This window comes from Petromyzon marinus, unplaced genomic scaffold (genome assembly GCF_048934315.1).
Source record: "Petromyzon marinus isolate PM22_M1 ecotype Great Lakes invasive population unplaced genomic scaffold, UKy_Petmar_22M1.pri1.0 PM_Scaffold_17, whole genome shotgun sequence".
Classification (NCBI taxonomy): domain Eukaryota; kingdom Metazoa; phylum Chordata; class Hyperoartia; order Petromyzontiformes; family Petromyzontidae; genus Petromyzon; species Petromyzon marinus.
Genome location: NW_027423135.1, coordinates 1752665 through 1768292, shown reverse-complemented (window position 1 = coordinate 1768292; position 15628 = coordinate 1752665). Strand labels below are relative to the sequence as shown.

Below are 15628 nucleotides of genomic sequence, written 5' to 3'. Positions count from 1 at the left end.
AGCGGGAATCGAACTCAGGTGGGCCGGGTTCGTAGCGCAGCGTAGCACCAACTGTTGGCACTACCGCTCCCCACACCACACAGACAGCCGTCATACCAACAACCACACACAGACAGCCGTCATACCAACAACCACACACAGACAGCCGTCATAGCAACAACAACCACACACAGACAGCCGTCATACCAACAACCACACACAAACAGCCGTCATAGCAACAACAACCACACACAGACAGCCGTCATACCAACAACCACACACAGACAGCCGTCATAGCAACAACAACACACAGACAGCCGTCATACCAACAACCACACACAGACAGCCATCATACCAACAACCACACACAGACAGCTGTCATACCAACAACCACACACAGACAGCCGTCATACGAACAACAACACAGACAGCCGTCATACCAACAACAACAACACACAGACAGCCGTTATACCAACAACAACAACACACAGACAGCCGTCATACCAACAACAACACACAGACAGCTGTCATACCAACAACAACACAGACAGCCGTCATACCAACAACAACACAGACAGCCGTCATACCAACAACAACCACACACAGACAGCTGTCATACTAACAACAACACAGACAGCCGTCATACCAACAACCACAAACAGACAGCCGTCATACCAACAACCACACACAAACAGCCGTCATAGCAACAACAACCACACACAGACAGCCGTCATAGCAACAACCACACACAGACAGCCGTCATACCAACAACCACACACAAACAGCCGTCATAGCAACAACAACCACACACAGACAGCCGTCATACCAACAACCACACACAGACAGCCGTCATAGCAACAACAACACACAGACAGCCGTCATACCAACAACCACACACAGACAGCCATCATACCAACAACCACACACAGACAGCTGTCATACCAACAACCACACACAGACAGCCGTCATACGAACAACAACACAGACAGCCGTCATACCAACAACAACAACACACAGACAGCCGTTATACCAACAACAACAACACACAGACAGCCGTCATACCAACAACAACACACAGACAGCTGTCATACCAACAACAACACAGACAGCCGTCATACCAACAACACAGACAGCCGTCATACCAACAACAACCACACACAGACAGCTGTCATACTAACAACAACACAGACAGCCGTCATACCAACAACCACACACAGACAGCTGTCATACCAACAACCACACACAGACAGCCGTCATACGAACAACAACACAGACAGCCGTCATACCAACAACAACAACACACAGACAGCCGTTATACCAACAACAACAACACACAGACAGCCGTCATACCAACAACAACACACAGACAGCTGTCATACCAACAACAACACAGACAGCCGTCATACCAACAACAACACAGACAGCCGTCATACCAACAACAACCACACACAGACAGCTGTCATACTAACAACAACACAGACAGCCGTCATACCAACAACAACACACAGACAGCCGTCATACCAACAACAACACACAGACAGCCGTCATACCAACAACAACCACATACACACAGCCGTCATATCAACAACAACACACAGACAGCCGTCATACCAACAACAACACAGACAGCCGTCATACCAACAACAACAACACACAGACAACTGCCATACCAACAACAACACACAGACAGCCGTCATACCAACAACAACCACACACAGACAGCCGTCATACCAACAACAACACAAAGACAGCTGTCATATCAACAACAACACAGACAGCCGTCATACCAACAACAACACAGACAGCCGTCATACCAACAACAACACAGACAGCCGTCATACCAACAACAACAACACACAGACAACTGCCATACCAACAACAACACACAGACAGCCGTCATACCAACAACAACCACACACAGACAGCCGTCATACCAACAACAACACACAGACAGCTGTCATATCAACAACAACACAGACAGCCGTCATACCAACAACAACAACACACAGACAGCTGCCATACCAACAACAACACACAGACAGCCGTCATACCAACAACAACAACACACAGACAGCCGTCATACCAACAACACACAGACAGCCGTCATACCAACAACACACAGACAGCTGTCACACCCCACCACCCACACACCACCCACACACCACCCACGCACCGCACCACCCAGGTACCACCCACACACCACCCACCCACACACAACCCACACACAAGCCAGGTACCACCCACACACCACCCACACACCACCCACACACCACCCACCCACACACAACCCACACACAACCCAGGTACCACCCACACACCACCCACCCACACATAACCCACACACAACCCAGGTACCACCCACACACCACCCACACCACACCCACACACCACCCACCCACACACAACCCAGGTACCACCCACACACCACCCACACACCACCCACACACAACCCACACACAACCCAGGTACCACCCACACACCACCCACCCACACACAACCCACACACAACCCAGGTACCACCCACACCACACTCACACACCACCCACACAACACCCACACACCAGCCACCCACACACAACCCACACACAACCCAGGAACCACCCACACACCACCCACACACCACCCACCCACCACCCACCCACACACCACCCACACACCACCCACACCACCCACACACCACCCACACACCACCCACCCACCACCCACCCACACACAACCCACACACCACCCACACACCACCCACGCACCGCACCACCCACCTACCGCACAACCCACACACCACCCACACCACCCACACACCACCCACACACCACCCACACACCACCCACCCACACCACCCACACACCACCCACACACCACCCACACACCACCCACACACACACAACCCACACACAACTCACAGGCCTGGTTTAGAAATCGAACTCAGGCCTGGTGGGTCACTACTAACCACCCGCTCACTACTCCCCTGAGCAATACAAATACGTTATCATGCCGGGGGTGGTGATGATGTGGGTGGTGATGGTGTGGGTGGTGATGGTGTGGGTGGTGATGGTGTGGGTGGTGTGGGTGGTGATGGTGTGGGTGGTGATGGTGTGGGTGGTGACGGTGTGGGTGGTGATGGTGTGGGTGGTGACGATGTGGGTGGTGATGGTGTGGGTGGTGATGTGGGTGGTGGTGATGGTGTGGGTGGTGATGGTGTGGGTGGTGATGATGTGGGTGGTGATGGTGTGGGTGGTGATGTGGGTGGTGGTGATGATGTGGGTGGTGATGGTGTGGGTGGTGATGGTGTGGGTGGTGATGGTGTGGGTGGTGATGGTGTGGGTGGTGATGGTGTGGGTGGTGATGTGGGTGGTGGTGATGATGTGGGTGGTGATGGTGTGGGTGGTGATGGTGTGGGTGGTGATGGTGTGGGTGGTGATGGTGTGGGTGGTTATGGTGTGGGTGGTGGTGATGTGGGTGGTGATGATGTGGGTGGCGATGGTGTGGGTGGTGGTGGTGTGGGTGGTGATGGTGTGGGTGGTGATGTGGGTGGCGATGGTGTGGGTGGTGATGGTGTCGGTGGTGGTGAGGTGGGTGGTGATGTGGGTGGTGATGGTGTGGGTGGTGGTGATGTGGGTGGTGATGGTGTGGGTGGTGATGGTGTGGGTGGTGATGGTGTGGGTGGTGATGATGTGGGTGGTGATGGTGTGGGTGGTGATGGTGTGAGTGGTGATGGTGTGGGTGGTGATGGTGTGGGTGGTGGTGATGTGGGTGGTGGTGGTGGTGGTGTGGGTGGTGATGATGTGGGTGGTGATGGTGTGTGTGGTGGTGGTGTGGGTGGTGATGGTGTGGGTGGTGGTGAGGTGGGTGGTGGTGTGGGTGGTGATGGTGTGGGTGGTGATGGTGTGGGTGGTGATGTGGGTGGCGATGGTGTGGGTGGTGATGGTGTGGGTGGTGAAGGTGTGGGTGGTTATGGTGTGTGTGGTGGTGATGTGGGTGGTGATGTGGATGGTGATGGTGTGGGTGGTGGTGATGTGGGTGGTGGTGATGTGGGTGGTGATGGTGTGGGTGGTGGTGATGTGAGGTGGGTGGTGATGTGGGTGGTGATGGTGTTGGTGGTGGTAAGGTGGGTGGTGACGATGTGGGTGGTGATGACGTGGGTGGTGATGGTGGAGGTGAGGGTGGTGGTGATAATGATGATGGTAGTAATGATGGTGATGGTGGTAATGATGGTAGTAATGATGGTGATCGTAGATTGGTAGTGGTGATAATGATGATGGTAGTGGTGATAATGATGGTAGTGGTGGTGATGATGATGGTAGTGATGGTGGTGATGATGGTGATGATGGTAGTGATGATGGTAGCGATGATGATAGTGATGATGATGGTGGTGATGGTAGTGATGGTAGTGGTGATGGTAGTAGTGATGGTAGTGGTGATGGTAGTGATGGTAGTGGTGATGGTAGTGTTGATGGTAGTGATGGTGGTGATGATGATGTTAGTGATGGTAATGGTTATGATAGTGATGATGGTAGCGATGCTGATGATGGTAGTGATGGTAGCGATGATGGTAGTGATGGTGGTGATGATAGTGATGGTGGTGATGATAGTGATGGTGGTGATGGAAGTAATGGTAGCGATGATGGTAGTGATGGTGGTGATGGTAGTGATGATGATGGTGGTGGTGAAGGTAATGATGATCGTGATAATGGTAATGATGATGGTAGCGATGATGGTGATGATGGTAGTGATGATGATGGTAGTGATGGTGGTGATGGTGATAGTGATGGTGGTGATGATGATGGAAGTGATGGTGGTAGTGATGATGATGGTGATGATGGTAGTGATGATAGTGATGATGGTGGTGATGGTAGTGATGATGGTGGTAGTGATGGTGGTGATGGTAGTGATGATGGCAGTGATGATGGTAGCGATGATGGTAGCGATGATGGTGATGATTATGATGGTAGTGATGATGATGGTAGTGATGGTGATAGTGATGGTGGTGATGGTGATGATGATGGTAGTGATGGTGGTGGTGATGGTGGTGAAGGTGGTGATGGTGATGGTGGTGATGATGACGGTGATGATGGTAGTGATGGTGATGATGATGGTAGTGATGGTGATGATGGTAGTGATGGTGATCATGATGGTAGTGATGGTGATGATGGTAGTGATGGTGATGATGGTGGTGATGATGATGATGGTAGTGATGGTGATGATGGTAGTGATGGTGATGATAATGGTAGTGATGGTGATGGTAGTGATGATGGTAGTGATGGTGATGGTAGTGATGGTGATGATGATGTAGTGATGGTGATGATGATGGTAGTGATGGTGATGATGATGGTAGTGATGGTGATGATGATGGTAGTGATGGTGATGATGATGGTAGTGATGGTGATGATGATGGTAGTGATGGTGATGATGATGGTAGTGATGGTGATGGTAGTGATCGTGATGGTAATGATGGTGATGGTAGTGATGGTGATGATGATGGTAGTGATGGTGATGATGGTAGTGATAGTGCTGATGATGGTAGTGATGATGGTAGTGATGGTGATGATGATGGTGATGATGATGGTGGTGATGATGATGGTAGTGATGGTGATGATGATGGTAGTGATGATGGTAGTGATGGTAATGATGGTGGTAGTGATGGTGATGATGATGGTAGTGATGGTGATGATGATGGTAGTGATGGTGATGATGGTGATGATAGTGATGATGATGGTGGTGATGATGATGATGGTAGTGATGGTGATGATAGTGATGGTAGTGATGACGGTACTGATGGTGATGATGGTAGTGATGGTGATGATGGTAGTGATGGTGATGATGGTAGTGATGGTGATGATGGTAGTGATGGTGATGATGATGGTAGTGATGGTGATGATGGTAGTGATGGTGATGATGGTAGTGATGGTGATGATGGTAGTGATGGTGATGATGATGGTAGTGATGGTGATGATGGTAGTGATAGTGATGATGATGGTAGTGATGGTGATGATGGTAGTGATGGTGATGGTGGTGATGATGGTGGTGGTGATGGTGATGATGATGGTAGTGATGATGGTAGTGATGGTAATGATGGTGGTAGTAATGGTGATGATGATGGTAGTGATGGTGATGATGATGGTGATGATAGTGATGATGATGGTGGTGATGATGATGATGATGGTAGTGATGATGGTAGTGATGGTGATGATGATGGTAGTGATGGTGATGGTGGTGATGATGGTAGTGATGGTGATGGTAGTGATGATGGTGATGATGGTAGTGATGATGGAAGTGATGGTGATGATGATGGTAGTGATGGTGATGATGGTACTGATGGTGATGGTGGTGATGATGGTAGTGATGGTGATGATAGTGATGATGATGGTAGTGATGGTGATGATGATGGTGATGATAGTGATGATGATGGTGGTGATGATGATGATGGTAGTGATGGTGATGATAGTGATGGTGATGGTAGTGATGATGGTACTGATGGTGATGATGGTAGTGATGGTAATGATGGTAGTGATGGTGATGATGGTAGTGATGGTGATGATGGTAGTGATGGTGATGATGGTAGTGATGGTGATGATGGTAGTGATGGTGATGGTAGTGATGGTGGTGATGGTAGTGATGGTGATGATGATGGTAGTGATGGTGATGATGATGGTAGTGATGGTGATGATGGTAGTGCTAGTGCTGATGATGGTAGTGATGATGGTGATGATGATGGTGGTGATGATGGTAGTGATGGTGATGATGATGGTAGTGATGATGGTAGTGATGGTAATGATGGTGGTAGTGATGGTGATGATGATGGTAGTGATGGTGATGATGATGGTGATGATAGTGATGATGATGGTGGTGATGATGATGGTAGTGATGGTGATGATAGTGATGGTAGTGATGATGGTAGTGATGGTGATGATGGTAGTGATGGTGATGATGGTAGTGATGGTGATGATGGTAGTGATGGTGATGATGGTAGTGATGGTGATGATGATGGTAGTGATGGTGATGATGATGGTAGTGATGGTGATGATGGTAGTGATAGTGATGATGATGGTAGTGATGGTGGTGATGGTAGTCATGGTGATGGTGGTGATGATGGTGGTGGTGATGGTGATGATGATGGTAGTGATGATGGTAGTGATGGTAATGATGGTGGTAGGAATGGTGATGATGATGGTAGTGATGGTTATGATGATGGTGATGATAGTGATGATGATGGTGGTGATGATGATGATGATGGTAGTGATGATGGTAGTGATGGTGATGATGATGGTAGTGATGGTGATGGTGGTGATGATGGTGGTGATGATGGTAGTGATGATGGTAGTGATGATGATGGTAGTGATGGTGATGGTAGTGATGATGGTAGTGATGGTGATGATGATGGTAGTGATGGTGATGATGGTACTGATGGTGATGGTGGTGATGATGGTAGTGATGATGGTAGTGATGGTGATGATAGTGATGATGGTAGTGATGGTGATGGTAGTGATGATGGTGATGATGGTAGTGATGGTGATGATGGTAGTGATGGTGATGATGATGGTAGTGATGGTGATGGTGGTGATGATGGTAGTGATGGTGATGGTAGTGATGATGGTGATGATGGTAGTGATGATGGAAGTGATGGTGATGATGATGGTAGTGATGGTGATGATGGTACTGATGGTGATGGTGGTGATGATGGTAGTGATGGTGATGATAGTGATGATGATGGTAGTGATGGTGATGATGATGGTGATGATAGTGATGATGATGGTGGTGATGATGATGATGGTAGTGATGGTGATGATAGTGATGGTGATGGTAGTGATGATGGTACTGATGGTGATGATGGTAGTGATGGTGATGATGGTAGTGATGGTGATGATGGTAGTGATGGTGATGATGGTTAGTGATGGTGATGGTAGTGATGGTGGTGATGGTAGTGATGGTGATGATGATGGTAGTGATGGTGATGATGATGGTAGTGATGGTGATGATGGTAGTGCTAGTGCTGATGATGGTAGTGATGATGGTGATGATGATGGTGGTGATGATGGTAGTGATGGTGATGATGATGGTAGTGATGATGGTAGTGATGGTAATGATGGTGGTAGTGATGGTGATGATGATGGTAGTGATGGTGATGATGATGGTGATGATAGTGATGATGATGGTGGTGATGATGATGATGGTAGTGATGATGGTAGTGATGGTGATGATAGTGATGATGGTAGTGATGGTGATGGTAGTGATGATGGTGATGATGGTAGTGATGGTGATGATGGTAGTGATGGTGATGATGATGGTAGTGATGGTGATGGTGGTGATGATGGTAGTGATGGTGATGGTAGTGATGATGGTGATGATGGTAGTGATGATGGAAGTGATGGTGATGATGATGGTAGTGATGGTGATGATGGTACTGATGGTGATGGTGGTGATGATGGTAGTGATGGTGATGATAGTGATGATGATGGTAGTGATGGTGATGATGATGGTGATGATAGTGATGATGATGGTGGTGATGATGATGATGGTAGTGATGGTGATGATAGTGATGGTGATGGTAGTGATGATGGTACTGATGGTGATGATGGTAGTGATGGTAATGATGGTAGTGATGGTGATGATGGTAGTGATGGTGATGATGGTAGTGATGGTGATGATGGTAGTGATGGTGATGATGGTAGTGATGGTGATGGTAGTGATGGTGGTGATGGTAGTGATGGTGATGATGATGGTAGTGATGGTGATGATGATGGTAGTGATGGTGATGATGGTAGTGCTAGTGCTGATGATGGTAGTGATGATGGTGATGATGATGGTGGTGATGATGGTAGTGATGGTGATGATGATGGTAGTGATGATGGTAGTGATGGTAATGATGGTGGTAGTGATGGTGATGATGATGGTAGTGATGGTGATGATGATGGTGATGATAGTGATGATGATGGTGGTGATGATGATGATGGTAGTGATGGTGATGATAGTGATGGTAGTGATGATGGTAGTGATGGTGATGATGGTAGTGATGGTGATGATGGTAGTGATGGTGATGATGGTAGTGATGGTGATGATGGTAGTGATGGTGATGATGATGGTAGTGATGGTGATGATGATGGTAGTGATGGTGATGATGGTAGTGATAGTGATGATGATGGTAGTGATGGTGATGATGGTAGTCATGGTGATGGTGGTGATGATGGTGGTGGTGATGGTGATGATGATGGTAGTGATGATGGTAGTGATGGTAATGATGGTGGTAGGAATGGTGATGATGATGGTAGTGATGGTTATGATGATGGTGATGATAGTGATGATGATGGTGGTGATGATGATGATGATGGTAGTGATGATGGTAGTGATGGTGATGATGATGGTAGTGATGGTGATGGTGGTGATGATGGTAGTGATGATGGTAGTGATGATGATGGTAGTGATGGTGATGGTAGTGATGATGGTAGTGATGGTGATGATGATGGTAGTGATGGTGATGATGGTACTGATGGTGATGGTGGTGATGATGGTAGTGATGATGGTAGTGATGGTGATGATAGTGATGATGGTAGTGATGGTGATGGTAGTGATGATGGTAGTGATGGTGATGATGGTAGTGATGGTGATGATGATGGTAGTGATGGTGATGGTGGTGATGATGGTAGTGATGGTGATGGTAGTGATGATGGTGATGATGGTAGTGATGATGGAAGTGATGGTGATGATGATGGTAGTGATGGTGATGATGGTACTGATGGTGATGGTGGTGATGATGGTAGTGATGGTGATGATAGTGATGATGATGGTAGTGATGGTGATGATGATGGTGATGATAGTGATGATGATGGTGGTGATGATGATGATGGTAGTGATGGTGATGATAGTGATGGTGATGGTAGTGATGATGGTACTGATGGTGATGATGGTAGTGATGGTAATGATGGTAGTGATGGTGATGATGGTAGTGATGGTGATGATGGTAGTGATGGTGATGATGGTAGTGATGGTGATGATGGTAGTGATGGTGATGGTAGTGATGGTGGTGATGGTAGTGATGGTGATGATGATGGTAGTGATGGTGATGATGATGGTAGTGATGGTGATGATGGTAGTGCTAGTGCTGATGATGGTAGTGATGATGGTGATGATGATGGTGGTGATGATGGTAGTGATGGTGATGATGATGGTAGTGATGATGGTAGTGATGGTAATGATGGTGGTAGTGATGGTGATGATGATGGTAGTGATGGTGATGATGATGGTGATGATAGTGATGATGATGGTGGTGATGATGATGATGGTAGTGATGGTGATGATAGTGATGGTAGTGATGATGGTAGTGATGGTGATGATGGTAGTGATGGTGATGATGGTAGTGATGGTGATGATGGTAGTGATGGTGATGATGGTAGTGATGGTGATGATGATGGTAGTGATGGTGATGATGATGGTAGTGATGGTGATGATGGTAGTGATAGTGATGATGGTGGTAGTGATGGTGATGATGGTAGTCATGGTGATGGTGGTGATGATGGTGGTGGTGATGGTGATGATGATGGTAGTGATGATGGTAGTGATGGTAATGATGGTGGTAGGAATGGTGATGATGATGGTAGTGATGGTTATGATGATGGTGATGATAGTGATGATGGTGGTGATGATGATGATGATGGTAGTGATGATGGTAGTGATGGTGATGATGATGGTAGTGATGGTGATGGTGGTGATGATGGTAGTGATGATGGTAGTGATGATGATGGTAGTGATGGTGATGGTAGTGATGATGGTAGTGATGGTGATGATGATGGTAGTGATGGTGATGATGGTACTGATGGTGATGGTGGTGATGATGGTAGTGATGATGGTAGTGATGGTGATGATAGTGATGATGGTAGTGATGGTGATGGTAGTGATGATGGTGATGATGGTAGTGATGGTGATGATGGTAGTGATGGTGATGATGATGATGGTAGTGATGGTGATGATGGTGGTAGTGATGGTGATGATGATAGTGATGATGGTAGTGATGGTGATGATGGTACTGATTGATGGTGATGGTAGTGATGATGATAGTAGTGATAATGGTGATGATGATGGTAGTGGTGATGATGATGGTAGTGATGGTGATGATGGTAGTGATGGTGATGATGGTACTGATGGTGATGATGATGGTACTGATGGTGATGGTAGTGATGATGATGGTAGTGATGGTAGTGATGATGGTAGTGATGGTGATGATGATGGTACCGATGGTGATGATGATGGTAGTGATGGTGATGGTGGTGATAGTAGGTATGGTGATGATGGTAGAGGTGGTACTGATGATGATGGTACTGATGGTCATGATGATGGTGGTGATGGTGATAGTGATGGTAGTGATGGTAGTGATGATGATGGTAGTGAGGATGATGGTAGTGATGGTGATGATGGTACTGATGGTGATGATGGTGATGGTACTGATGGTGATGATGGTAGTGATGATGATGGTAGTGATGGTGATGATGGTAGTGATGGTGATGATGATGGTACTGATGGTGATGGTAGTGATGATGATGGTGATGATGGTACTGATGGTGATGATGGTACTGATGGTGAGGGTAGTGATGGTGATGATGGTAGTGATGGTGATGATGATGGTACTGATGATGGTAATGATGGTGATGATGATGGTACTGATGGTGATGGCACTGATGGTGATGATGATGGTGATGGTACTGATGATGATGATGATGGTAGGGATGGTAGTGATGGTGATGATGGTACTGATGGTGATGGTACTGATGGTAGTGATGGTGATGATGGTAGTGATGGTGATGATGATGGTACTGATGGTGATGATGGTACTGATGGTGATGATGGTACTGATGGTGATGGTACTGATGGTAGTGATGGTACTGATGGTGATGATGGTAGTGATGGTGATGATGGTAGTGATGGTGATGATGATGGTACTGATGGTGATGATGGTACTGATGGTGATGATGGTACTGATGGTGATGGTACTGATGGTAGTGATGGTGATGATGGTAGTGATGGTGATGATGATGGTACTGATGGTAGTGATGGTGGTGATGGTACTGATGGTGATGATGATGGTATTGATAGTGATGATGATGATGATACTGATGGTGATGATGATAGTGATGGTGATGATGGTAGTGATGATGATGGTAGTGATGATGGTAGTGATGGTAATCATGATGGTACTGATGGTGATGATGGTAGTGATGATGATGGTACTGATGGTGATGGTACTGATGGTGGTGATGGTGATGATGATGGTACTGATGGTGATGCTAATGATGGTAGTGATGGTGATGATAGTGATGGTAGTGATGGTGATGGTACTGATGGTGATGATGATGGTAGTGATGGTAGTGATGATGATGGTACTGATGGTGATGGTAGTGATGATGATGGTAGTGATGGTGATGATGGTACTGATGATGATGATACTGATGGTGATGGTAGTGATGATGATGGTAGTGATGGTGATGATGGTAGTGATGGTACTGATGATGGTACTGATGGTGATGGTACTGATGGTGATGGTAGTGATGGTGATGATGGTAGTGACGGTGATGGTAGTGATGGTGATGATGGTACTGATGATGATGCTAGTGATGGTGATGATGGTAGTGATGATGATGGTGATGATGGTGATGATGATGATGGTGATGATGATGGTGATGATACTGATGGTGATGGTAGTGATGATGGTGATACTGATGGTGATGATGATGGTAGTGATGGTGATGATGGTAGTGATGGCAATGATGATGGTAATGATGGTGATGATGATGGTACTGATGGTGATGGTAGTGATGGTGATGATGGTACTGATGATGATGGTAGTGATGATGGTAGTGATGGTGATGATGATGGTAGTGATGGTGATGATGATGGTAGTGATGGTGATGATGATGGTACTGATGGTGATGGTACTGATGATGATAATGGTACTGATGGTGATGATGGTACTGATGGTGATGATGATGGTACTGATGGTGATGATGATGGTACTGATGGTGATGATGGTACTGATGGTGATACTGATGGTAGTGATGGTGATGATACTGATGGTGATGATGATGGTACTGATGGTGATGATGATGGTGAGGATGATGGTAGTGATGATGGTAGTGATGATGGTGATACTGATGGTGATGATGATGGTACTGATGATGATGGTAGTGATGGTGATGATGGTACTGATGGTGATGATGATGGTAGTGATGGTGATGATGGTACTGATGGTGATGATGGTAGTGATGGTACTGATGATGATGGTAGTGATGGTGATGGTAATGATGGTGGTGATGGTGATGATGATGGTAGTGATGGTGAGGATGATGGTAGTGATGGTGAGGATGATGGTAGTGATGGTGATGGTAGTGATGGTGATGGTAGTGATGGTGATGATGATGGTAGTGATGATGGTGATGATGATACTGATGGTGAGGATGATGGTAGTGATGATGGTAGTGATGATGATGATGGTGATGATGATGGTAGTGATGATGGTAGTGATGATGGTACTGATGGTGATCATTATGGTACTGATGGTGATGATGGTACTGATGATGATGGTAGTGATGGTGAGGATGATGGTAGTGATGGTGATGGTAGTGATGGTGATGATGATGATGGTAGTGATGATGGTAGTGATGGTGATGATGGTAGTGATGATGATGGTAGTGATGGTAGTGATGATGATGGTAGTGATACTGATGGTGAGGATGATGGTAGTGATGATGGTAGTGATGGTGATGATGGTAGTGATGATGATGGTAGTGATGATGATGGTACTGATGATGATGATGATGGTACTGATGGTGATGATGATGGTAGTGATGGTGATGATGGTAGTGATGATGATGGTAGTGATGATGGTAGTGATGGTAGTGATGATGGTAGTGATAGTGATACTGATGGTGATGATATTGATGGTGAGGATATTCCAGTGAGCGGCTGCAATGGGGTGTGCTTTGCACTGTCGCAGCCATCTGAGGCTCAGCGAGGAGCTGGGGACCATCCAACAACAATCACAACCACCAACAACCACAATCACAGCCACCACCATCCAACAACATCACAGCCACCACCATCCAACAACAACCACAACCACCAACAATCACAGCCACCACCATCCAACAACAATCACAGCCACCACCATCCAACAACAACCACAACCACCACCATCCAACAACAACCACAACCACCAACAACAACCACAACCACCAACAACCACAATCACAGCCACCACCATCCAACAACAACCACAGCCACCACCAACCAACAACAACCACAACCACCACCAACCAACCACAATCACAGCCACCACCAACTCACCACAATCACAGCCACCACCATCCAACAACAACCACAATCACCACCAACCACAATCACAGCCACCACCATCCAACAACAACCACAGCCACCACCATCCAACAACAATCACAGCCACCACCATCCAACAACAATCACAGCCACCACCAACCATAGCCACCACCAACCACAGCCACCACCATCCAACAACAACCACAGCCACCACCAACCACAGCCACCACCAACCACAGCCACCACCATCCAACAACAACCACAGCCACCACCAACCACAGCCACCACCAACCACAGCCACCACCAACAGGCACCACAGACACCACCAATCACAGCCACCACCATCCACAGCCACCACCAATCACAGCCACCACCATCCACAGCCACCACCAATCACACCCAACACCAACCACAGCCACCACCAATCACAGCCACCACCAACCACAGCCACCACCAACCACCACCAACCACAGGCACCACAGCCACCACCAACCACAGGCACCACATCCAACACCAACCACAGCCACCACCAACCACAGCCACCACCAACCACAGCCACCACCACCCACAGCCACCACCAACCACAGCCAACCACAGCCACCACCAACCACAGCCACCACCAACCACAGCCAACCACAGCCACCACCAACCACAACCACAGCCACCACCAACACGCCACAACCAACCACCACGTCTCTTGCCTTCGAAGGCGCGGTCGCGATGAGCTCGCCGCCTCCTCCTCCTCGTCGTCGTCTCTCTCGCTCGCTCGCTCCCTCGCTATTGTTGGGGGTCGTTGCTGGCTTTCTTTCACCCCCTCTCTCTGTGTCTCTCTCTCTTCTCTCCTCCGCTCGCTCTCTGCCTCTCTCCCTCTGCCTCTCTCTCTGTCTCCCTGTGTCTATGTCTCGCTGTGTCTCTGTCTCGCTGTGTCTCTGTCTCGCTGTGTCTCTCCTATCCGCCTGCTGTTGCTGCTGCTGCAGAAGCAATGGACGGCGACGTGACGTCACCGCGTGTGCGTGACGTCACCGCGCGGCGCCGCGGCGACGTCATCGCGCGAGCGTCCTGCGGTCGTCGCGGTGACGTAGGCGCGACGACCCCCCGCCGATATTGACGTGTGACGTCACCGCGCGAACGGCGTCGGCGCTTGACGTCACTGCGCTCTCGGTCGAGTTCGCCGCGGTGACGTCAACGGGGCATGACGACGTCACACGCGGTCGTTAACCTCGGCCGAAGACGATTGCTTGTGGTGTTGCGGTCGAAACGTCGTGCTATTTTGTATTATTTTACTGTTTTTATTTCTTATACCTGCGTCACTTTACCGAAACACCCAAACAATGTG

General features: G+C 47.9%; 1 protein-coding gene across 2 annotated transcripts in view; it reads right to left on the bottom strand.

Annotated features, from left to right (window-relative positions):
• LOC116956824 (myelin-associated neurite-outgrowth inhibitor-like) overlaps positions 1-15323 on the bottom strand; it is a 56987-nt gene extending 41664 nt beyond the window's left edge. The window contains exon 1 of one of the 2 annotated variants that reach the window (XM_032978671.2): positions 14994-15323. The gene's annotated coding sequence lies outside the window, so the exon portion shown is untranslated. The remainder of the gene's footprint in view (positions 1-14993) is intronic. The other variant, XM_032978672.2, reaches the window with a different exon arrangement.
• Between the last annotated feature and the right edge of the window lie 305 nt (positions 15324-15628).